The 27,576-nt window shown below is 34.2% G+C and overlaps 1 protein-coding gene across 2 annotated transcripts in view; it reads right to left on the bottom strand.

Annotated features, from left to right (window-relative positions):
- Nucleotides 1-27,576, bottom strand: part of LOC118201087 (putative serine carboxypeptidase CPVL) — a 542,277-nt gene that overhangs the window by 340,483 nt on the left and 174,218 nt on the right. The gene's annotated exons all lie outside the window — the stretch shown is intronic.

Genomic DNA, 27,576 nt, shown 5'->3' with positions numbered 1-27,576 from the left:
TGGTACAAAATATCGTCGTCGAAAATAAAGCGGTCCAAAAACTTCGCAGTTTAAAAACATCGTCGTCAAAAATATCGCAGTGAAAAATAAAGTATCGACAAATCATAGCAGGACGATAACATCGGGCACCTGCTTTTTTCAGGCTTTGATAATTGTAAATGGATATTCCCATAATGATTTGTGAGCGCGAGATGGAAAGAAAGATAATTTTTACTTTCATATTTTTTATTAACTAATAAATTTTTACTGAAAACATAAGAAGGAAACTTAATATTTAAGAATAAACCGAAGCAGAACAAGAAATAATTTTCATTATAAGAGTATTAGATTTACAAAAGTAAAGAAAATAATCTCATAATTAGCAATTTTTTATAGATAAGGTCATGCAGTTAGCTAGCTTCCTTTTTCTAAACTTTTTTAGATTATACTTTTAATGAAAAATTACCAGTAAAAACTTTGTAAAAAATGATTTATTAATGACCTTTGTTAAAAAATAAGCCTGTTTGGGGAAAAAAGAAAACAAAAAATAAGCCTGATTTTTCCGCGTGGTTTTCGTCGTCTTGTGTTTGTATGACCTTTATTACTTAACTATGACAGTTTAAAATTCTATTAAGTGCTATAAGTTTCCTTAATTTTCTATGCTTAAATTTCCTTCTTACTTTTTCAGCAAAAAATTATTAGTTAATAAAAAATATGAAAGTAAAAATTATCCTTCTTCCCATCTTGCGCTCACAAGTCATTATGGAAATATCCATTTAAAATTATTAAAGCCTGAAAAAAGCATGTCTGCGATGTTATCGTCATGCGATGATTTGTAGATACTTTATTTTTTACCACGACATTTCCGACGACGATGTTTATAAACTGCGAAATTTTTGAACCGCTTTATTTTGGACGACGATATTTTGTACCACGATGTTTTAGAACTGCGATGTTTTCTCCCACGATGTTTTGTATCACGACGTTTTCGCCTTGCGTTGTTTTCTCCGCGACGTTTTCGTCCGCGATGTTTTCGGCTGTCCCCAAAATATACTGATAAGATCTGTCCCCTCAGGACATAAATAATAAATGCTCTGAGAAGAAATAATGCTCTCTAAAGAGATATGTACGAACCAGAAGGCTAGTCGTGCGTACCATTTCTATATAAAATTTGCATTTTTAGCAAACATAGGCACAAGCTTTCTACATTTCCTCATTCTCCAGTCGAGTCACTGAGCATTAAACATTGAACTCATGACCTCTCCAAAATAAGGCTTGGTGTACTACACTTCTAGGTAGGTAGCATATGAGGATTACATTTGATGACCAAAATGGTATAGAAATTATGTCCTTCGTGCTAGTACCTATACCTGTACCCATCAATATCTGCTGAGTAACAGAGGCTCCCTGGGTACAAATACAGCGAATACACATGTCCATGAAGAAAAATCTTAATCACTTTTTCTTTGCAATATGATGATGCCAAAGAACACCAAACAAACCCTGTCAGCATTTTAAAACTTTCTGTTTCTTATCATTACCCAAATTTAGCGTTTTCCTAAGCTAAAATTATTTAAATTCCTTAATAAATATAGGCGTTTCTGTACATTTTTCCACTTTCGATTTCTTTCTTCTACTACACCATAGATCATTAATAATGGGAGATATTACATTTTTAGACTGTAAAATGGTTGAAAGTAAAGTAATAGTTAACAGAAATTATTGTAATTCATCGAGTTACTATACAATCGCTTTGTTTCTACATCTAGCTCATAGTACTTATGCACAGCAGACATCTTATGACATGTAGCGACTGATATTTAATAGGTTATGAATATTAATCACATAATTTCCGAAACCCACATTACATTTTGGAGCGATAAATAATAAATAATTATGCCTGGGCACATTGGTTGAGGTAAAAATTTGATCAGAAGCGTTACTTTCTAGTAAGCCTTAAAATAGTGATTCATTATTTTCACATAGTTATTATTTTAGGTCCATATGAAAGTGAAATGAATGAACGTGATAAAAAGTTGTGCATCGAATAGAAAAGTTTGAATCATTTTTGTATTATGGAAATTAGAGACTACTTAACACCTTTTCTTTCATTTACTTAGGTTAATAGCAATGCTAATATAATGTTGAAGCAATAAGGCAACCTATATTCTCATTAAATCTAATTTACCTTCTAGGAAAGCAGCAAAGGCCCTCCTGGTACTGATTCCTCTGCTGGGTATGACGTATGTCTTGGTCATCGTGACCCCTAGTCATCGAACGGCAAGAGTTATCTTTTCCTATCTGCAAGCTGTTCTTCTCTCTACCCAAGTATTTTTTTTTTTTTTTACTTTTTTTTATTTTCTGAATTATTTTTACTAAATAAATGATTAGAAGACACTGAAGAAAATATTTTCTTTTCGCAGGGCTTCACTGTCGCTGTACTGTATTGCTTTTTGAACGGTGAGGTAAGTCGATTTTTTGTTTCTTATGTAAGCAGTTAAGAAACCTTAACAATACAGTGCCAGAACAAGATATCATAACAAATTGTGTCACTAAACAATTTGTTTCTATCTTTAACTTTAAATCAATTGATTAAAGCTTTTTGCTTACGGCTAAAAAGATAAATAAACGTAATTCATTCTCCTAATAAACATATTTTAATCTTTGAAAAACACATTAATTTACGTACATCGGGTCAAAATTATTTAACATTTTGTATATATTTCTCAAACAAATTACCAGATTTTTACTGAAACTTAATCTGAAATATATGTGTTTAATTTTTATTTTTTAATATAACTTTTTATGCATATATTTTAAAAGTCTACTTAATTGTCCAAGAAAATTCTTTTATTATTTAGGACTGTTTCTGACTATTCACTGAAATTCGAAATATTGTATATTTTCTTCTAATTGTGGTTTTAATTGTTTTACGACAGGGTATTATTTATCGCTTCTTTTACTGATATGTTTATGCATTAAATATCACTGTTTTCGTGCATCGAAACATAGAACAAAGCAAGAAACACTTGTGTTACAAACTTTTAAATAAGGCACGAATTTCCAAAAGTCGAGAGCGTGGGAAATTGTTTTTATCACTCAATTAAAATATTACAACAAATTCCAATAAAATTTTGGATTGATATCAATATCTATGTTTCTGTCACTGACCAGTGTTAGAAAACATGATTTTTTTATTTGTGGATTTTTTTGATTTGTCAGTTTGTAGATTGCGGGATTTGTATAGATGCACACTGAGGAATTTCGGCGTCGTGGATACAAATAATACGTGAGATAATCGATTCTTTAATTTTTGCTTTTTGAAATGCATATTTCACACAAATCTTAGAAATATCTTTGGACGGAATCGAAATTTTTGGATCGAATACATGTAGAAAACAAAAACACTCAAAGGAATCTCCGTTTGGAAGCATAACGAAGAAGCAACGACTAAACAGATAGAGAAATTCTCAAACTTCGCATTTCTAAATGATCCTGACAGAAATCTAGTTAGCTTATATCTTTAGGTTCGAAGTTTCCTTGAAATTTCTCCTGGTGATGGCTATATGAAAGGCTTGTCTAAGGTAACTCGTTTGAGTAGATTTGAAGTAGATTTGTTTTGTTAACTCGTTTGAGTAGATTTGAAGTAGATTTGTTTTGTTAACTCCAACACTTGATATAATATTTCATTATTGAAAATAAACTGCATTTTCCTATAAAATATTCAAAAGAACAAATAAGGTGAGCAAATTGGAGTAGCAAATGTATGTCTGAAAACTTTAGAATTATTTTAGTTTTGACGGTTGTGAAACAGTTCTTTTTATACCACAGGTACAAAAATCGATGCGTCATCTTTGGCGTCGTTGGTCCACACGCCGCACTGTCCACGGCTCCCACCACTCCTCTCAAACAGAGCGGGACAACAACTTGAGGATGTATCGAAGTACCAGAGGCACCCAGAATAGAGGCAGCTGCGTCTCCTTCACGACCACCACCACTAACTGGCAGTCCAACTGCAACCGCTGCGACTGAAATCAGCTTTATTACCATACCATCTTTAGTTGGACAGATTCTCTTCAGAAGAATTTTGCCTGATTCACTTTACACACTTTTTCACTCTTATTCAGTTTTTAAACGATATACGCAATGCGTTTACGAAGTTTAAGGACTGATTTGTTTCAACAAATTTCAGAGAAGCTCCAAATCGATAACTTGGGGCAATAATTAGTAACATATCTCAGTTTATTTTCCTTAAATTATCATCCTTTTGTGGAAAGATATTTGAATGCAATTGTCTGCAGCCAATTTACGCAGCCAATCGTTTTCTTTATGGATATAATCCATGAGCAGACAGAAGCAATCATTCCCTTTCACAGTATAAATATTGCTTCTTTATTGCAAAGAAAGTATTACTCTGCACTTGTAAACCATTTTCTGTTCCCTAAAGTGAAAATTTTACTTAAAGGGTGCTATTTTCAACCAGATTAGGAATTAAGAAAACCCTTATTTCGAGACCAAAGATGATTCCAAATCTTAACTGGTGTAAATCAATCTAGAACCTCCAGGAATATTTCGGAATGTCAGAATATTTCGGAATTCTCCAAGAATATATAGTATCACTATGAGCGTACAATAGACATCCTATTAAACATAAATGCATTAAATAGGGTTTATTATTAGCAGGAATCCTCTGAAAATATTAAATTTCTTTGTTGCGGAACGTTAAAAAGTAACTCGATGATTTTGTTCAGATTCTGCAGCAAATATTAGTCTTCATTCCCACTTATAACTCAGTTTCTTCCTTTCTAATGAAAATTCTACCTCCGATATTTTGTGGTGTGTTCTTTTTGCTTTGAATACAAATTTAATTTCCGTAATTAAGACAGTATGTTCTACTGATTAAGCTGCTTAAAAATACAAGTAAATTCTTACTGATTTTTCAAATTAATTCCAATATTTTTATTTCTCTTTGTGTTTTTGACTGTCTTCAGATAAGCCTGTTGCTTTACTAACCGTACATGTCTTTCCAATATTTTTCCGGTTAATCGGGAATACACTATATATGGAATACACAATGGTGAATATTAATGTTAATATTAATATTTTATTTCGACACGTTTTGCAAATGCAGTTCTAAAACTTCGTTAACGCACTGTGTATATTACGGCAATTCTGAGATAGTATAATAGTAGAATTCTTCGCATGTTTGCAGTTTATATATATCTTTAATCTTTATTAATTTTGTATAAGTAGAATTACCCACTTTGTGACTCGTGATGTCTCTTCAAATATGTGACATATGTTGAAATTTTTGTCTTACTGTTTCTCGCATTGTGTCGCATCTCTAATTATAGAAAAGCATTAGATTTCTTCTGATATGCTGTAGTTATTCAATAAATTCCCGAACGGAACTCAGCGCAAAGAAAGACTAGGTGTTATAACATCAACAGATCTTTTATTTTGTTGCCATTATGATTAACAAAAAATTATTAAAAAAATACTTCTTCCTGCTGTTACGTAGTATGCCAAAACTGCCATTCTTTTCAGTTCAACTGGATGACATCAGATTTTTCATCTCATCTCGCGGTCTTTCAATCTTCCGATTTTTGAATTTTTAATTTGTATGAATTTAAATATATTCAAACGCAGCTCAAGAATAATTCTGAATCACATAATTGATCAATTCTTCGATTTTCGAAGGGAAAGGAAATGCTATGAAGAAAAATTTTGATTCCAAAATCTTAATGAAAAGCTATTAAGGAATCTAAGAAAAGGCAATTAATGAAATCTAAATTACGCAAATTTCCTTTATTACCTCCTAGTACCTTTCGGTGTAACTTTTCTGATTAATTGTTATTTTATCTTAGCTGCATTAATCTAAAACAGAAATTTTCAAGATTCTCTATAATATATGGTTAGTAGATAAATATTTTCATTTAATTTTGCTTTGAATTTTCACCACACAGAAGGAGAGTAAACTGCTCGTCAAAATGAAAGGATATTTACAGAAATAAAACTTAACTGTTATTATTTTAAAATGATTAAAACAAATTGTATTATTTACATTGTATTATTAATTGTATTATTAATTGTATTATTTTTTTATTATTATTATCAAAACAAATTGTATTGTAAAAGTATTATTTAACATAAATTGACATGTTTGCCAGACGACTAATTTCAAAATATCGAAATTAAAATCAAATGTATGGAAATTTATAAATGATCAAAAAATTATCTCCCTTTCATAAAAACATCTTTCTTTAATATAGTGTTCGGTTACCTCTGACTTAACTGCAAACCTCCTATTTTGATTGCATACAGTTTACCAAACTCTGTTAATCAAATCTTGTAGAACTAACTGCATGTCATTCTTCTATTTGAGAAAAAAATTCCAAATTCTATGTTACAATTCGGGAGGCATTTATTTGGCTCCCTGCAATTTGGTAGCGTAAGGTATTTGACATACGTTTAATCGGGTTCAGTTCTGGTGCGTAAGCTAGCCAGTTCATTCGAGTGATACCTTTTGTTTCCAAGTGTTCTGACGCCAAACATTCTTGATAACGGGAGAGCAATGTCATCCATTAGCAACAGCTTGAGGCTGACATCCCCCTATGCAGCCTTGTATGAGTTTCCAAGACCTCGTTTACATATCTGAGACGAGTTAACGAACCTGCATAGAAATATCGCTGCGGTAATTGCCGGACTTCTCTTCTCCATTAAGTAATTGTGTGCAATATATAAATATTACTTAATATATAAATAATAACATTACTTAATGCGTAGAATTCAGTATTACTTATGCTTTGACGTAATGCTGGTAGATTCTGTAAAGCATTACTCGCCATGTATGAGGATATTATTTTATTTCTGATAGTTATGGAAGAGATCTGTAGACTTTTTTACAAACTTTCAGCCACTGCAGAGCTGTCATAACAGATCATATCTGCTTATAAATATTTCAAGATATTTTTTTCATTTTTCTTGGTCTGTAAGACTCCTGTAATCAGTTTCTGTTTATAGGGGTTCGAATTTGTCGCATTTCTTATCATTACAACTTGATATGCACTGGTCGAACGAAACGCATTTTAAAATTTAACCTTTAGGAAAAATGTCTTTCATCATTACAGTTGAAGAAAACGATAATGTTCAATCTCTAAAAGTTTTTCTGATAAAATAAATTCTCTGCGACAACTCCCGTTTCTCCTCACACAATCAAATTTTCCTTTCTTTGATAAAGATATTTCAAGCAATGCTATATTCTTTAATGAATAAGCCTATATATGTTCTTTAATTAAAGAGCGTAACATATGTAAGGTATTCCTCCCGCCTTCCTAGCTAGGCTTCGTGGTGTGGTGGTCAGCACACTGAGCCGGTATTTCAGAGGTCCGTGGTTCGGTTCCCGGCGAAGGCGTTTGCTCATTTTTCATCTTGCCTGCTTCCAAAAATACCTAATGTCTCTACACCTTAAGCTTTCTTAGTAAGCAATGTCAAGTCTTATTACAAGGCTGTTTCCCTGTTTTTTCACTTTTATAATGTTCCCCTTCGCTCATTCATTAGCTGAACGTGGTGAGAGCAATTAATTGTCTTTCTTCGATTTCCAGAAATTATTTATTTGGCTCTTTTTTAAGCAGATAAACCTAAATCTATTCTTTGCCACGAAGATTTCTAATTCCTAAATCCTTCTTCATGATTTCTGTAATTTTAAAAATATAATATCTTTTAACGAGAAAAGTCGAAGTTTGATGGAAAGGTATAAAAATAAGCTTTAAAACTCAAAGTTTCTCTTAGTTGCATTTTAAAAATTCATTTTATTGATCAATGAAAACTTTTTATAATATTTTAACCCTCATATGACAGATACTATTTACCAAAGCAAACGGTTGTCGGCTTTTCAATTCTAGAAATGTTATTAAAATCTGCATTTGAAGAATAAATTAAACTGCCTTGATTTTCTATTTCGGATAAAATATTATTTGAGCCAAAAAGGAAACAGTAAATCGACGAAACCAAAATGATAATAACTGCAATAAAACCATCATAAAATGAGTCCTTTTTTATGCATTCGTTACCTATTTCCTTGTCCTTTTATGACGCATGGAGGAGACATCTTCATTAATGTCCTCACATATATTTCCCCGCTTTTGTGGCTTCAGCCTTCACGATCTTTTTTCATATTTATATTTTTCTCAAAAAATTTCTTAAATTACCCTTCTTCTCAAATAAAGTTTGTGAAACTAGACATTCGTGGCCTGAACTGATAGAGCATTCATTGGCTATTTTTGTGATTAAACAAACCCAGCTCAGGTGGCAGAAAAATGAAGCAGATTTTTTGAAAAGTGGCATTTGATTCTAATGCATACGTAACAGATTCAAAAAGTGAGAAAAGAGAAACTCCTTAAAGAGCATAAAATAATACTTTTTTAATAAAGTATCAGTATGTGTTATTTTTTTATATTGCACCTCAAAGGAGACACATTAAAGTGTAGTAACGCATGTACGATTAGTGTGAAAAATCTCCCATTTAAGATCAGGTTATTTCTTACTTCAATATTACCGGAAATTTTAGAGAATATATTATTTAAATGATTCATCTTATTTACAACATATAGATCCAGTCTACATAACCACACCAATACTACACATTCGCTGAAGTTGTAGAGACATTAGGTATTTTTTGGAAGCAGGCAAGTATGAAAAATATGCAACGCCTTCGCCGGGAATCGAACCACGGACCTCTGGAATACGCGCCCAGTGAGCAGATCATCACACCACGAAGGCTTGCCAAGGAGGCGGGAGACTCAGAAGATGTATGTCAAAGACTGTTTCAAAAAACAGTCTTTGATATACATCTTCTAACACAGAAATTCATGAAAGGCATGTTGCGATGGCAATAACTATATTTTTTTTAATTAAGTATGGAAGACCCTCCATATGTCTCGGAAGATTCCCAACTTTGAAACTGTGATTCAGAGGCATTCCCAACTTTGGAAAGACTTTCCAAAGCAGTCCCGAAAGGAATGCCACAAAACAGTCTATTTCATAGGCTTGAATTGTTCATAAATCACTACGCAAACAAAAGGTAAATTAATGTGTAATAAAATTGCTTCTGAAATTTTCAATTGCACTATTATAAATCTTAGTTTTTGAACTAATAAACCATCCATTCATTTACGCTTTACGTTTTACATTTTGTTGACATGCACAGTATCTCCTGGCGAAATTTTTCTCCCTGTATATTCTTCCCATTAACATTTTAGCATCAGGTTTAGAAAATTTCAAAAGTACTGGCATAATTTTCCCCTTCCTCAATGCATTTTGAGAACGATATCCCTTGAGTTTAAAACTGGAATCGTCCACATAATGAATTAGTTTCTAGCAAAGACAAATCCTTGCAATATACCTACAAAGTTCATGCCGAACCTTTCCCTAATAACTGTTGAACTTTAGGCTAGCCTAATACAAGAACCGATCCATCAATCCGAAACTGACATCGTCTACGATTTGGCTGATTCAGCTGCATATTCACTTTCTCAAATTACTTACTTATGATTTGAAGCCTAAGCAGTATCAGAGACAACAAGAGCAAACACGATTGAAGTTACAAGGATGTAAGAAATGAAGATATCTTATTATATATTGTACTGCTAATGTTACTGTATATTCTTATTGAAATGTAGTTTTCTTATTATGTTGTTTACCGATAATAAATACCGATTATCCGTAAATATTTTTCATGCGTTTTGTTCTTGCTCTAACCTCGTCCTTCGGAAATCAAATTATTCGCATAATGCATAATAATATGCCCTATAATTGGTTAATTCTACTCTTAAAATATAACTAGAAGCTGAACTTTTATAATATCGTGAACAGAGCTGCTGAACTTAATCATGTCGATTCTGTATGAAACTTAAAATATAGGAACTAATAAAAAAGAAGTTTTTTAATGAACTTTTAAGTTTACCATTTTAAAATGAACTTGATGTAATTTACGCTAGTTGATGAAAGGATGTAATTTTATGTAAACAGCATTATAATTCCATACATTCAATCGCTAATGTATGTCTTAGGCCATGTGACTCAATTATTGTCGAACACTATTAAATTATTTTAAGTGATTGTATTTATTTTAGTAATCACTGTATATAAAAAGAAATACAAGCCAAAAACTTCTGATTGAACTTTTAATTAAAGAAATATTATTCACTTATTTCAATTCATTTTCCGTTTTAAATTAGCAAGTCTATTTTATTGCTCCTTTCGCTTTTTGAGTAATGGAGATCTTTGACACATTCTTTCGAAATACACAAAGTTGGTCTAAAGAAAATTGCCTAAATCTAAAGTTGATATTTCCTTAATTTTAATGTAATATGCCATTTATACATTTCTAGTAATTTTATATTAACATATGACAAGATAACTTTAATTCCGTTATGTTCTTCCTTCTCACGTTCAATCTAGTCAATATCTTAATAAATTTTAATATGACAAATGTGTTTTAATGAATGAAGTCTAGTCTACCGCTCTGAGTATTGCCTACTTTCTGAATTTTAATGTAAGGAGTTTTGACTGTCTTAATTTTTCTAGGTTTTATGCGCAATGTTTCTGTTTTACGTTTCAATTTGCAAATTAGGAAAATTTAAGCTTAGTGTTTTTTTGTTTCTAATTCTCTATACTAAATCAAAACTAGAACTAATTAAGCGCAAACAAAAAGAGATGACTAAATAAACAAAATATTTCTTTCTCTTTCCAAAATAAATTCTGAATTGTATGAAAAAAAGTATTTTTAAAGATCAATTCAAATCTGTTCTTAAATCCACTTCAGAAGCGATTACGCTTAATATGTTCTGTTATAATCAATCTCCAGATTTGACGTATTATCGAAGTACGAGTATGATTGTATTACGTACTCGTGATATTTGCTATCAATGTCCTCGCGTAATCTTTGAATGAAGAGGGTTTTCAATGCAAAATAATTCACATGAAACGTAATCAATAAAATGGTCTTAACTACTGGTCTATGAACTTAATGGTCTATGAACATTCTAATATGATTCTATAGAACTTTCATGATTATTAGTACCGGAAACCTTTTATCATACTATTCCCTGTTTCTAAGCGTTGTGCTCGATTTTTCAGTTTTGAATCTGTTGCACCCGGAATGTATGCTTCTGTGAACAAACTGGATCTCATGGATGCACATTTTGACTGCCTACATAATTTATTATGTTATGCAAGTTTAATCTTTCAGAAAAATCAGAAACAGAAGCTAAATCTTTGAAATTATATCTTATAAAGATTTTCTTCAATAAGAGATAAATAAAGTATAATTAAGCAGTTTACTGGGTTTCAAAAAATAAACTAATACGTGTATCCATCATATAAGAAAATTATTAATCTGCTGCTAGCTACACAGTTTATGGTTTTAGAAACGTTGTTCATTCATTTCACAAATAATAAAAATATTTATACAAATTATCGTTTAAAACATATTGTTTAGTACCATAAGTAATCTTTATAAATTCTTCATTGCCTTTGATGTGAATTATTCAGAAGTATGCTGTTTATAAAAACTTATTTTCATCAGTAAGCAAGACACTATATAATTTCAAAGATTTAAAATTTAAAAAACAGGTAAAAATTATCAAGAATTACGTTATACTTCTTTTTGAAATCGATCAAAATGTTATGCTGATATACAATGTCCACAATTTCCAGAGGTAGTTTGAAATACAGATTAAAAATCGCCTGCCGTAATGAAGTACAAAGCCTATGGCAACAAGAATGATAACAAAAATGACAAGAAATTACCGCAAATATGGAAAGACTACATTCTTTACGTTCTAATACCAAAATTTTAATTTACATCAGAAAAAAGACCAGTAAAGTGTGTATTTTATGTAAATATGATATAGTTAAAATACTGCATATGCTGATTAAAACTAATTCGACATATTCGGGAAATGTAAAGTGCAGGATGAGTGGTTTTGCAAGATTACTCATGGCTACGTTATTACATTATTAAACCGTTATATATAAAGCTCACGGCGCTAACATTCAAGTCGGTCGCTGTTCCGAAATCTTGTTTTATCAGAGTGCCTCTGGCAGACAGGCGTCCGTATGTTATGCAGATCAGTTTCTAACTGGTAAAAAGCAAACCATTGTATATGTAAAATTTAACTTTGCTCACTAATCCCCAGAGCAAATAAAACCTCTGCGGGCATAGCAGTGCATAAAGGAGCCTGCACCTCAATGACGGGGTATCCTGATGAAAGTTTTTAATTACCAGTTCACATATAGATACCGGTACTTTTAATACGAGAAATCGTTTCAAAGGTATCTCATCCAGACACATATTGCGTTTCTTTATTATGCTTTGCATTTAAAAACATCTTCGCATACGTTCGGATTGAAGATTAAAGGATATTAAAACTTAGAACGATTAATCTGTCAACTTAACCAGTTATTTGGTTTCTGATTTTTCTTGCTTTCCTGAAACATAAACCCGGAAAATGAAAGAAAAAAGTTTTTGCAAAAACTTCAAAATGAAATTTCATTACCATAAGAGTAAATAAATTGAAACGCACATTTTTCAAGCATCAGAAACGCCTTTACAAAAACCTCTTTAGAATTGATGATGGCCACTGGTATCATAGTAATGATGGTAACACAATTGATGATGGTCTCTGTAGATCCATTAATAATATTAAACTGCATTTAAATATTGTTAGTAAGATGCTCACACAAATGAAGAAACTTTGTCACACTCTTTTTAGCTAAATTCATAAAAGTACTGTTTAAACTGTCTGATTTTTCCACTCTTAATTTTAGATGTCGAAATGTAGTTTCTAAAGAAGTGGAATTTAATTAGCTGTAACTTATTCTCTCTGCAATGTCAGCCAAGATCGGCATTCTTTGATCCAGTTTCTGTGGCTCTATCGCTTTAAGGTTAATTAAAAATAATGTATGCATAATAAAACGTATTGATGTACTTTTGTATAAATAAACTTTATATTTATTTGTCTCTTTCTCTTTTAGTTGTTATTTCTTGCGTCTAGAATTTTATGATATAAAATAACGTACAGACGTACAGATACATAAACGTACAGAAGATTTCGTGAAAAGAAAATTTTAAAATATAGCATAAAAATAGGGGTTTTGTAAACCATTTGTGTATCTAAAGATTTAATCTACACTTAAAGTATACACTCATTTATCTTATTATGGTACCAGCAACATATCGTCCTGGCAATTATTTTAACTTAGAGTTTAGGAGACTAATGATTATAGCAAGAATTCATTGGTATGGTAGTTAAAAATGAAAGTTTTTTTTTGGTGTTATGGTTTGGTTTTTGGTATTATGAGTTTATTCGTATTATTGGATAAAGAATTCGTAAGAGCTCGATCGTCACTTCTTGTGAGGTCTGGAAATACAACAAACTTAAATATGTATAAGACAAATAAATAAATTTTATACCTATAAAAACTGTTGAAAAATGGCTCATTGGACACCTTATAAAAGTGGCTGTATCTCTAGCTCCCTACCTATGTCCTCATGAACCACTCAATAGAACACTGAGCTGTCAGTCTGCCAAAAACAATAATATAGGTATCCTCCTATCATACATTATCCCCATCACCGAATTTTGTCTTTCAATTCTATATCAATGCTTTGATACTGTACCTTAACCAATATGTTTTTAACACAATTCTTTCAATGTCACAAGTTTCTTCTGTCTGTTTCTTCTTTCAAGACACTTGAAAACTAGTTTGAAATTTCTAGTACTGCCTTTATTATGCTTTCATTTAGACCTTCAAATTATCAGGTACATCTTAAATGCTTAAACCATATTCTGACAAACCAGTCTACATTTTTTGGGGGGTTGCGTCGAGCTATGGTTATATTACGCTACCACGTACTTATCATACAGAACGTACTAAGAGTGCGTATACTGGTATTCAAAACCACAGATCACCAGCAGTAACAGCTTTCACAATCATAGGTAACTATGGTAGTATCTTTCGTTTGACAGTTTAGTGCGCTGTTAACCCTAGTGTCTTATTAAGCTGTTTAACCTTAACACTATTAGGCCAATTGTCATCAGTGATCATACGCCATTGGTAAGGAATTGCTTTGACGGGCTGATGTAGCTTTCGGTTTCGTTTTGCTTTGTAAAATTTATTCAGACTTATTGCATTACTCCATATCAGTTATGCATTGACTATCAATGACCCTATGATCAATGACCAACGTGTGGCCACTGGTTAATACCTACTTCACGGGCACCAGTGTCCTAAAGTTTCATTTTTATTTTTAAAACATATTCAAATTTACCTCCATTGCAACAATGGTAATTAATCAGTTGGCATCTAGTATCCATTAACCTGTTTGTTACTAAAACTTCTCGGGTAGCGTTATTCTTCGATAGTATTTTAATTTAAAATTTAATTAAAATATTGCTCCGCTCCACCGATGATCGTTTACCACCAGTGACTATCAAACTAGAAAGCTGGTCACCAGCCATCTCGGTAGCCTTGAAAATCACCTGTGTCCTTCAACTTAATTTTAATTAAAAAATATATCCAAATTTATTGCATTTCCCCGCATAGATAACTCATTGGTTTATCCGAAGTGACCCTTAAACTGTAGGTCATTAGAGGCAATAGCACTTACATGTGCAACAGATTTAACTGACACCGATGTGCTTTTATTAAATTTTAATTGCAAGACGGTTGGGAGGCACCGATGTGCTATCATTAAATTTTAATTTAACTATCCAGTTAGGTTTACTATACTGCTCTATAGCAGTGACCCTAAACCCTAAATTAGCCTTATCCATCGATGACTAACAGCTTTGTGTATACCGATGTCCTCTGATTCAATTTAAATTAACTTCATCTTAGCACAAAAATGACCTGTAGAGTTATTGAAAGTAAGATTATCAATCTGTAAGTTGTAAGGCTTTATGTGGATTAACCTAATATCTTTATTAGTTTATCTGCCCTATCTCTTCTATTTGACTCAACATTCCCTAGGATGCAAATCAAGGAAAGCAGTTGTACTTTTCGAAGCACGACTTATAACTTTGTCTTGATGAAGTTTCACTCTCTGGAACTCATTGGGATAAAGATATGGAATTTCTTCTGTAAATATTGAGGCTTAAAAATTTCTCTTGATAGTACTTTGAATTTATTTATTTATTTTTTATTTTTATTTTTTTATTTTTATTTTTATTTTTATTTTATTTTATTTATTTTTTTTTCACTCTTCTTTTTCTTTAATTTTCCAGTGTAAGAAAATCGTGCTTAAATCATAAAGATCTTACTGAAACTTCCTTTTCCTTGATGGAACTAAGTTTGTATACTTTTTTATCTTCATTTTCGAAAATAATGTATGTTTTTTTAATTTAATTTGAAAATTTGTCTGTTTAAGTCATTTAGGTAAACCTATGCTTCATCGAATGTTACAATGTATTTCAGTTTATCTCTTGATAACTAGTTTTCATGAAAATTGTTCTGCGTTGAGCCACATATTTCGGAAAAAGCTAGTGAACAGTATGCTCCTTAGACTTTTTAATTTGTAAATCTTAGTTTGTTATTTTATTTATTGTTGCTACAGATGTGTTTAGACTTTGCAATTTATCTCTATATCAACTCAATATAAAAAGCTCATTTTTTTTTATTCTTATATGTTGGTAAATTGCACCTTTTTTTGCTTTAAAAAAATATTGAATTAAGTTGGTCTTAACTTCCGGTTAGGGTTTCTACGCCTTAAGTTAATCTGCATGCAATAGTTGTAGAATTATCAACAATCTAAAAGGTGTTTAAGTGCGGCTAAGCCTAATTTTTGTTTACCATTGCAGCCATATTTGTTTACATTTGAAACTTACCAGAATAGTTAATTCAGTTTCTGCACCTTCAGTGTCATTTTGCCAAGTGTGACCAAAATTAAACATTCCTTTTTGTGCACCGAAAAATCTGCCTTGTTGTCTGATGGCCGAGTTTCTTGTTTTTGCGTAGAAACTCTAATTTCAATTGTTAAAATTGTTTTTTCATTGTTTTAACTGTATCTGGTGTTTTATTTTTTTCATAAATATTTAATTGTTAATGAAGATATTTTGAGGTTTTATGTATTTTTGCATTGCCGCGAACTGAGAACAGAATTAATTGAATGAGAAATATAGCTCTAATGAAATTCAAGAATATAAGTTTAAATGAAATGTAGCAAAAAGTGGGTATAATTTAATATTTCGTACAAGAAAGTAAAGTGGTGGACATATCAGATTTTTTTCATTCGTCACCTTAGTTATGTTAGGTAGACTGGCATCGCATTTTGGAAAGCAGATCCAGAATTAAACTTAGTACCTCAAATTTAAGTGAAGAAGTTACAAAAGTTATTGTTGTCATCAATAATTTCTATAAACTAATTCCTAGCCAAAAAAAGGGGGGAAGTTGGGAATAAAATCAACAAGTAATCTTTTATTTTTTTATGACTTTTAGCGCAACATAATTAACGAACTTCTAAAATCTTCTTCAGAATTCGAGCAATTAGAATGTTTCAATTTATTTTTCTCATATGTTCATATAATTAAATGATTTAACAATAAAACTGGTGTAGTAACGAATTTACAGAAACAACATATTAACTTCATTATCACATTGAATCAACATATTAATTTAACATCTCTTAAAACCGATTCATACTTCAGAGCACGATATTCTATATTCCTATTGGTTAACCATTTTAATTTCATCCTTAACTGAGTAGAGGCTTATGGAGTGGAGGACTTACCTCAGACGAACGTATGGGGAGAGCCTCAACTTGAAACACAAGACACAAGGGGTATTTACGAATTTTTGAAAATTAGTTTTTCAAAATAATCTAAATAAATTAACTACAAATTTTCAAAAATTAATTACTGATTTACTGGGTCCGTTAGAGCCCCGGGCACCTGGAGATTGCAACTTGCGCGGCTCCGTAAATCTACATCTACTTCGATTCTATCATATTATTTATTCCATCATATTTTGGAAAAGTAAAACCCTTATTAAACCATGCGATTTCTAGAGAAAATGGGGGTATGGATTCTTACTTACAATGATACATTAAATTATGTTATTTCATTATCGTTTTTTAAAATAATTTAACTTCACTAATATTTTTTTGAAGGGAGGGGATAGGAGTTCATTTTATTGAAAATAGTACTAATGTTTTTTCTGTTATTCAGCGTTTCTGAAAGTTTCATATTATTATTCGTGTAAAACATTCTGCTGTTCACTTGCAAATAAAAACTTTCAAAAAACGTTTTTCGAAGAGCTGCCATAATTAAACCGCAAAATCATTAATCATGAATTTGTTATTTATGTTATACCTCAATAAGCGCATCTCTTAAATATATTCAATGCAATATAAAAACATATTGTGGTTAAAGCTTATCTTCTATCTTCCTATCTTCTACGTGAGCGTGTGTCTCCACGTAGTGTTGAAAGAGAGTATTAATATAATGCATCATAAAGAGTTTAGTACATAATATAATTTCGCTAAATCTGTAATAAAGCTAAATCTGTAATAAAGCAAGTTCTGAAATTATACTAGACGCAGAAACTTACAATAGAGTATCTTTAAATTTCAGCAACAAAAAGACTTACAATGTTAACATAATAAAGTTTATACAAAAGGCGAATTATTTGAGAAATTTGAATGTCGTGCTGCCATCTAGTGTTGAAATTAACTGTTAATGCCCTTTATACTAAATATTCACATACTGATTAAAATTTCTTTAATTACTTCACTAATTGATTCTTTTATATATCTAAGTTGACTCAAAATATCTCTCACTTCCAAAGGATTTTCGTATCTCTCTTTCTGACTATATTACAAGAAGAATGAAATAATTTCTAAATAAATATGAAATTTTTTAACCCTAAACTTGTAATTAGAATAAATTGGGAAATAAAATAACATCCTTAATTACACCGCAAATGTTTTTAAAACATAAAATAATTATTGCAAGTTAATCTTAATCAGTCTCAATCATAAGAAACTAACTTTCTCAATTACTGTTATTATCATCATTATTATTATATTTTAAAACCCTTTCACAATCAACTTCCAGTTGTGGTATAAACGTGGATTCAGAGCTAGATTAAGCATCAAACAAAACAAGCACATGCTTAGGCATCAAGCAAAGAGGACACCACACAAATGTGCTTACGGACACAATGAAAGTGGATACCACAAAAATATTCCATTGCCGATTTTACCACGGTTTGTAAGGAACAGCTAAACTCGAGATAGAGTGTATGAGAGGGGAACAAACATTATACGAAAAATGTCCGGGGAGGACACAAATATCCTTTAGTTAACTCGAAATCATAGTTTTTTCCAAACGCTGTTTTTTTTTTAACTTATGCAATGGAGAATTGTGAGTCTTTCCAAAAAAAAAAAACTCGAAATTGTCAAGAAAGGAAATTAAAGCGATGCTATCACAAGGTATAGGATAGACTGTTCGGACTAAATTAATACTGAAGAGATTCCAGGCGAATTATTGTCACCAGTCCAGCTAGGAAAGACAGTTGCGTCTAAAATATTCAAACTGTAATACAATACCACGAAGAAGAATCTGCTTTTTATTAAACTGTAAAAGATTATAAAAAATAAAAAATGCAGTCTATAGCCTTTATGGACCATTATGACGTTACACAAATCCCTGATAAAGTAGAAAAAAGGGTAAGTTTACAATGACTCTTCATCACGGGATATACCAATGGAGCTCCCTGCAATATGACGATCGATATGTAATGGACTTTCTAAGGGAATATAATTTTTCCTTGGACTTTAAAAATAACGAACTGCATTCAGCCTCTGAGGACATAACTATCCATCATTAGAAGGGATCCTCATTTGGAAACGCCGACGCCTTATCCGGAAGACTCTGCTCAGAATCCTCCCAATATTGCTGCAGGGTTGAAGAGAATAGAGAAACACAAGCTGCTTAATCCGGTCATACGTCAAGTTGCAACTTCAAAATCGGCTGATGGAAACCCATCGAAGGACGAAGAAATCAGGACGGATAAGCTGACAGAAGACGGCATTAAACAGAATTTCGATCTACAGTCCTACGACAAAACAATAGTCAGTTCTCTGGAACTCACTCCATATTCTAAACGGAGTATGGTACCGGAAGTTCGAATCAGATGATGAAAAGACTTGTTGATGCGAATGGATGGGATTCCCAAGCTAAGGCCTGTCATCTCGCCGCTTCTTTAAGACCCGACGCAGCGGATATCCTTCAGACTCTTCCCGAAAACAAAAGGTTAGATTTCGAAACTCTGTCCGGCGCCTTGGAGCTGCGCTTCGGGAAGAAATGTTTAAAAGACTACAGCAGGCTCCAATTAAAATCCCGTCAACAGAAGCTCACCGAAACACTTCAGGAGCTCACCACAGATGTTGCAAGGCTGCCACATCACGCCTTTTCGGAGTGCCCGACAGAAATAAGGGAAAACCTGACCCTGCAATATTTCATCGATGGCATCCGGGACCCTGAAATACAGAAAGCAATGCGAATGGCGGATGTTAAAGATCTGAAAAGCGCTTTAGTGTACGCCATGAAATCCGAGGCAGCCCAGCAAGCCACCCGTCGAGACCGCCATCCAGTCAGAGCTGCTCAAGTCCAGGAGCCAGGGGATCAATTCACTGCTCGTCTAGACGATTTAACTAGACAGCTGAATGCCTTGAGACTTAATATTGGTGACAAGAAACCGACCGTAAAGTGCTGGAACTGCGGTGCTGAAGGACACATACGACGAAACTGCAGAAAACCCCAGGGTACGGATGTTAAAACCACTTCTAACAAACAGCAGGGAAACTAATTAGTGGCCATCTCGCGGGCGGAGGTTGCCAGATAATGAAAAGCCCCAGTTTAAAGCGCTTCAGATTTCTGCAGTGAGAGGCGGCAGTAATAGACTTTTCATAATAGGACATATTAATAGAGTTCCCTGCAATATGACGATAGATACAGGAGCCAACGTTACCATCATCCGAAAAGATTTGGCTGAACAACTGGGAAGCAAACTTATCTGGACGCCGCCCTGCGTTACCCTCCAGACTGTGTCCGGTGAGAAGATCGACATCGATGAAAAAGTAAATGTTAACATCACGTTTGGAAGTGCCGCTTACGATCACACGGCATATGTAGCAGAGATCACTGATTCTTGCATATTCGGATTAGACTTTCTAAGGAAATACAATTTTTCCTTGGACTTTAAAAATAACCAATTGCATTCTACATCTGAGGACATAGCGTTATTTGGAGTAAATGATGAAGAAGTTAAACCTGTTCATAAAATCATAGCACAAGACAATATCACAATACCGGCAAGAACAGAAATTTTACTTCCTGGATCCATTGCCGAAAACAGAAATTTCCGCTACGGCATCATAGAATATCCCAATAACTGTAATAGTCCAAAAGGAGTACTAATAGCCTCAACACTCGTCGACCTATCCAGAACGGTTATCCCGGTGAGAGTCGCCAATGTAACTGAGAAGGCGAGAGTTATTAAGAAAGGTGAAGTGGTTGCAACATGTACTCCAGTAACCAGCGTTGAAAGAAAGAGTAACATCCAAGAGTCCGTGTCCTCAGAGAGCATTACATCGGAGTTATTCCAGAATGCGCAATTAAACGATAAAGAGAGGAATGCTGCCGATCGCGTCATTAAAGATCTTCAAGTTGTTTTCTCTCGCTCGTCTTCTGACGTGGGTCGAACTAGATTGACACAACATAGAATAGATAACGGCGATCATCCCTCGATCAAGCAACATCCAAGACGTCTACCGTTTGCTAAACAGGAAGAGGTGCGAACACTGTTAAAAGATATGGAAGAAGGCGATGTCATCGAGCCTTCAGTAAGTCCATGGGCATCTCCCATCGTCCTAGTCAGAAAGAAAGACGGCTCAACAAGATTTTGCGTCGACTATCGCCGGTTGAATGAGGTTACGAAGAAAGACAGTTACCCTCTTCCTAGAATTGACGACATTCTAGACACTCTTTCTGGAATCAAGTGGTTCTCAACACTTGATTTAAACAGTGGGTATTGGCAGGTAGAAAAACAGCCTGAAGACCGAGAAAAGACGGCATTTTCTACGGCACAAGGGCTTTGGCAATTCAAGGTGATGCTGTTTGGACTGTGTAATGCGCCGGCAACATTCGAACGTCTTATGGAGACTGTTTTGAAAGGCTTTTCCTACGAAGCCTGCCTGATATACCTGGACGACATCATCATCGTCGGAAAGAGTTTTGAAGAACATTTAGAAAATCTTAGAAACATGCTTCAGAAACTGAAAGAAGCCAATCTGAAGCTGAGTCCCGCTAAGTGCAAATTGTTCCAAAAGGAAGTGACTTACCTGGAACAGTCATCTCTGCAGAAGGTGTGCGCACGGATCCTGTAAAGGTATCAGCGGTTAAATCCTGGAAACGTCCCGAAAATGTCCATCAGCTGAGAAGCTTCCTAGAGCTTTGCACCTACTATAGAAGATTCGTGAAGGACATTTCTTCCATTGCAAGACCCCTTCACAAGCTGACAGAGAGCAAGCAAAGATTCTTGTGGACAAAAGAATGCGAGGATGCATTTAACAACTTAAAGGATGCTTTAACATCTGCACCAATCCTGACGTATCCTCAGCTCGACCGACCATTTATTCTCGACACCTACGCGAGCAATGAAAATGTCGGTGCTGTTTTGTCCCAAGAAATAGACGGCCAAGAACGTGTAGTGGCGTACTGGAGCAAGTGCCTGTCTAAACCGGAGAGGAATTATTGTGTCACCAGGAAAGAGTTGCTCGCCATAGTCAAAGCTGTAGAACAGTTCCATCACTATCTATACGGCAGAAAATTCCTGCTCCGCACTGATCATGCATCATTGACCTGGCTTTTAAATTTCAAGAATCCTGAGGGTCAAATAGCCAGGTGCATACAGAGACTCCAAGAATATGACATCACTATCCGTCATCGTAAGGGATTATCACACGGAAACGCCGACGCCCTGCCTAGAAGACCTTGCCTAGAAAGCTGCCGATATTGTTCCAGGGTGGAAGCGAAACACGAGCTGCTGACTCCGGTCGCAAGACAAATTACAACATCAACATCGGCTGATCGAGAACCGTGGAGTGATGATGAAGTCAGGAAAGACCAGCGGAAGACCGCGACATTAAACCCATAATTGATTTAATGGAGTCATCAACCAGAAAACATACCTGGCAGGACATTTCTATCTGTAGTCCTACAACCAAACAGTATTGGATACTCTGGGATTCACTTCATATTCGAAACGGCGTCTTATACCGGAAATTCGAATCGGATGATGGGAAGACGTTCCGATGGCAGCTGATACTTCCAAGATCCCGCATTCCTGATGTCCTTAAAGAACTACATAACAGCCCTACGGGAGGTCACTTTGGAATAATGATAACCTTACAGAGAGTTCGCGAGCGCTTTTACTGGAATAATGCAAAGGATGACGTGCAAAAGTGGTGCGGATCTTGCGATGCCTGTGCAGGTCGGAAAGGACCGAGGAAACGCAGCCGAGGCAAGCTGCAACGTTACAACGTAGGTGCGCCGTTTGAACGTATCGCCTTTGACATCTTGGGACCTCTGCCACGAACTGCTGATGGCAACAAATACATACTCGTTGTCATTGATTACTTCACCAAGTGGCCTGAAGCTTATCCTATTCCTGATCAAGAGGCTGCACAGTAGCTGAGGTAATGATACAGCACTGGATTTCCAGGTTCGGAGTGCCTCTTCAGTTACATTCCGATCAGGGAAGGAATTTTGCCTCGGCAGTAATCAAAGAACTATGCAAACTACTCGGCATTGACAAAACTCAAACGACGCCATTACATCCCCAGTCGAACGGCATGGTAGAGAGGTTCAATCGAACCATCCTTAATAACCTCTCATTAGTGGTTTCCAGAAACCAACAGGACTGGGACAAGAAATTACCACTCTTTTAACTGGCTTTTTACTGACAGTGCTGTCCACGAGACTACCGGCTATACTCCATCACAGATGCTCTTCGGTCGTGACCTTCGTCTGCGTTGTGATCTCTTGTTTGGTCGCCCTCCGGATGCTCCTTCATCGCCTGAGGAATATATTCAAGATCTCCAGGCCCGGTTTGAAGTGATGCACAACTCTGCACGAGAGCGAGTCAACTTGGCGACGGAGAAGATGAAGACCCGATACGACACAAGAGCTACTGAACATCAATTCCACGAAGGAGACAAGGTGTGGTTGTGGAATCCGACTCGACGGGAAGGACTTTGTCCGAAATTACAGTCACCTTGGGATGGCCCGTACACAGTTCTAAACAGGCTGAATGATGTCGTGGTTCGGATTCGTAAGTCTTCGAACTCTAAACTTAAAGTCGTTCATTACGACAGGTTAGCTCATTACTATGGCCATAGTACGTAATGTAAATAATTGTAAATAGTGTAAGACCATGGTCCTTTTTGCTTTTAAATGTGTATTTAGTATTTGATTTGTATTTTGCATTTGATTTGTATTTTGTATTTGATTTGTTTTATTTATCGTGACAAAAAGGTCAAAGGTTGCTACTTGTCTTTCAATGTAAGTCATTCAGGTTTTTGGCGATTGAGGGTCCGGTTGTTGGCTAAGTGAAGAAAGGCGCGCATGCGCGATCACCCTTATTTTCCCCATTCTGGAGTTGAAAATGAAGATTTTGCCATAATTAAGGGGGCGATAAGTGAAGCCATAGTGGGAGCCCGCGTTTGTGAAGGAGACGAAGGAAATTCGAGTTGAATTCACACTTACTTTTTGACTCTCTGACTGACTCGCTGATTTTCGGGCTTGCTGGACAAAAATGTAATTACGAAGAGAGATGTTTTCCGGCGGGGAGCGGCAAATATGCTCCCCGGCCGCGTTTGGTTAAGAGGCGAGACTCTCTTACTGACTGACTCACGCTTGGATTCGCTGACTTTCGGGGTTGCTGGACTTGTGGACGTTGCTCTTGAAAACTGGCTTGAAGGAAATTCGAGTTGGATTCTCTCTCTTACTGACTGGCGGGTGGAACTTACTTGGGACGTTACTCGTGAAGCTTGCTCTTGGGATGAGTAAGAACAGGCGAGCCGTAATTGCCTAGAAACAACGTTTCTGACCTGAGGCTGAAAACCCTCTTCCTTGCGGCGTGCTGGTAAAGAGGCGAAATTTGAACGAGTTACCTGCGTGTTGACATAGGACTTTCAGGACCAAGCGGATAGCCGTCCTGGGCAGCAGTGCTCCTGTTTCTGTTCTACAGTAACGAAGTGGAGTCTACATTTTTAGAACCAGTGTCAAGATGAGCCCGGCCGACATCAAAGCTTATTAAGATACGAGTCCTTTCCACTTCAAGAGGTCCACTAAAGATAAGTTTACATTTTTTTTTTTTTTTTTTGAACTTTAAATCCTCTCACGGCAGAATATAACATTGGTGCCGTGACCTCTGCTTAGTGGGGGATCGGATCGAGAATTGAATTTGGATTTTGAATTTACCTATTTTGTGTAATTTACCTTTTAAGGAGGGAGTTAAATTTTATGTGCTAGGATTAATTAGAGTTTTTGATTTGTGTTTGCTTATTTGTTAATACGAGAGTGATAAAGTTTGAAAATGTGTGTGAATTTCAGGAATTTTGGACTTTAACGTTAGGCAAACAGAATTGAACTTTAAAATTAGGAAAAATATATATTTTAATGTAGCAGAATAGGTACTGTACATTTTTACTGGTAAAAATCCCTGAGTGTTTTCTGGATGTATATTTTTGATTTCTGATTTCTGATACAAGATGGAAAATGAATTATTTCACGATAATCCTATGCTATTTGTATATCCTTGTAACAAGTTTCGAGTGCTTGTCTTTAAAAACTGGACTCATTTTTTGAGCACTTCTAAGAGAAAGAGATTAAAGACTCTAATTATTTTACTGAATGAGACAAGCCATAGCTAGGGGTAGCTAGAAATTTTTTTTTGTGTGTGTTTTTGCAAATTATTTAACCCAGAATCTTGTGAAATGTGTAATCATGAGGGGTTACGTTAGAGAAATTTTGATTATTTTGAATTGATTGAATAATATTTTGTGAAATGTATGTAATGTTTTGATGATTATCTAGTTTACCAAGTATCTTATTATTTTTTTGATTACATTGTTTTGATATGATTCCAGTATATTGTGTAATGTGTTAGAAAATTTAATTTAGTATTGAGCAATGAATTTTATAAGTTCTTAAGGCATAATGATACAAATGAATGAGTTACAAAATTGAAGGTTATTTTTCAATTGCAAAATTCTGTTTTAATGTGAACATGGGTTAGATTTGGATTTTTGCCTGAGATCAGCAATAGTGATGTTTGCATACTTAATTTTTTTTTGGATTGAATTCATCAGCTTGAGTGAAGTTCTAATTAGTTTAATGGGTCAGAGTAATTGAGATTAGTTATCTTCTGAGTTTTAAGTTTGTGAAAAGTTGTCAGGTGAGAATTGTTTAAACAGTAGAAATTGAGTTAGTCTTGTGAATTGTAGAAAGTGAATTTTAATGAGAATTTTGTGACAACGGGAATTTGTTTTGTGAAAATGTTGGAAATAAGTTTGAGAAGATTAGTTACTTTTGCTCTGTACTCAGGTGTGGGAATTTTCTGTTGATTACAAGTAGTTTGTCTTGAATTTGCTAGTGAATCGTAATAGATTTGATTTGAGTTATTGAATTCTCTTTCTTGGTTGGACTTGTTGCTGAATTTGGGGTTAATTCTTGTTTTGGCTTAAGTTTTGTATTTGAATTTGTAGTATCAAGATAGTTGTATCAAGTTTTTGTTTTGTTTTGGTGGTTTCTGCCAAGGTCCGTAAAATGTAAGTTCTCTGATGTTTAGTTTCTGTGGAAGAATTGAGATTTCTGTGGTTATAGGATATAGTAGAATTTGAGTTATGGATTTCATTTGTGTGATTTTTAGGGATTTTTGAGTTACGAGTTATGAGTATTTCTTTTTAGTTTAGCACTTTTGAGAACTTTGCATTTGTTGCTTGCAGTTAAGTCTTGCGTGAAGTTGTAATGTCCTGAAAGCTCGTTTTCTTGTAAATACTTGCACTTCATGGTGGCACTTGACCTCTTACACCGGGGCAAACAGGAACTTGTTATCTGAGAAAATTATTGTTGTATCTTTTTCATTGTGTTGGTTCAGGATTGTAACGTTCAGTCAGAGCACTTTTCTTTCCGAGTTTAGAGATCTTATGTTCTCTTTCAACGTGTCTGGGGGTTTGCTTGATACGTAAAGTTTGAGTCTGTCATTCATAATACAGCGCTTTTCTCAGCTTACATGGACGCGGTAAAGAGTTACTTTGTTTCTTTTGTTTGGGTGGAGGTGTTGCTGAAGGCTGCTACTTAGGTTACTATACAACGTTTTGGAAGAGTCTGATACAGAATAGATCTCAGTTTTTGCCTAAAATTGGGGGGTTTGTTTTGAACACTTTTTTTTGATTTGTGATATTTTATTTAGTGTTCTAGTAACGTGCTTCAGTCCAGCTTCGATTGATTTCTTTGACTAGTTGAAATTTTTTGTGGACTTAAGGGATTTTTAGAATTACTGAAATTTTTGTTGTCTTATTAAGGGGACTTAAATATGGTGTTGTTACTCACTAGTGTTTACCGTGAGGTTTAAATTTTTAGCGACACTTCATTCTTGCTGGTTGATTTTATTTTTTTGGGCTTGATTTGAATTACAGTGAAATGTTTTGGACTTGATATGGTTTAACATAATGACTATTTGTGTATTTGTTTAGGTATTGCAGTTTAAATTTTTTTTTTTTAAGTATCGCTGATCTCATTGCTCATTTGAATTATGTACGAAATTTTTTACAGTTAATTGTATTTTCATTTTGGTGTATAGGTGTATCTTGGTAGTATCTGTAAATATTGGCCAAACGTTATTTTGTATATGCATTAGGTTGTATTATTATTATTTTTTGTGTGTGTTTTGGAAAAAATTCTAATTGGTATTTGCACAGCGTATTCGTTATGCTATTTTCTGAATTGATTTTGGTTGAATTGAATTTTTGCACAATCACGTTTTCTTTCTTTCTGATTTTTTGTGTGGGGTATTTCCGGCTGGTTCCGAGGTTCCTTGTGTTGTAACGTTCTTTTCTTTTCTGATGCTGGGCCCTGATCAGGCCGCTTCTGTTCTTAGACGTGACTGTTTGGGATTCAATCTTGGAAGTTATTTAATTTCGTAGTACTTAGGGGTCTTTACTCCTTATTTGAATACGTTCATGTGACATATTTTATTTGGAATTGTTTGAATTATTAGTGTGTTTATTTTCTCAGGAATGTATTTTATGTATCTGCGGCGCGTTAATTATCTTATTGATTGATCTTAGACATATTTTGTTTGTGATTAGCGCCTTATTTTTATTTTTATTTTTGTATGTGTTCTGAGTATTTCTAGGTTTAATTAAGTGATTTAATTGATGTTTTTGATTAATTATTTTTGATGATCTTCCTTGAGTATTTTAATTAGTAATTGCTTTGATTAATCTTGTTGTTTTACTTGCACATT

The sequence above is a fragment of the Stegodyphus dumicola genome, chromosome 3, assembly GCF_044657685.1.
Source record: "Stegodyphus dumicola isolate Sdum_Otavi_A_Nest chromosome 3, ASM4465768v1".
NCBI classification, from domain to species: domain Eukaryota; kingdom Metazoa; phylum Arthropoda; class Arachnida; order Araneae; family Eresidae; genus Stegodyphus; species Stegodyphus dumicola.
This window is presented reverse-complemented; position numbering and strand designations above follow the sequence as displayed.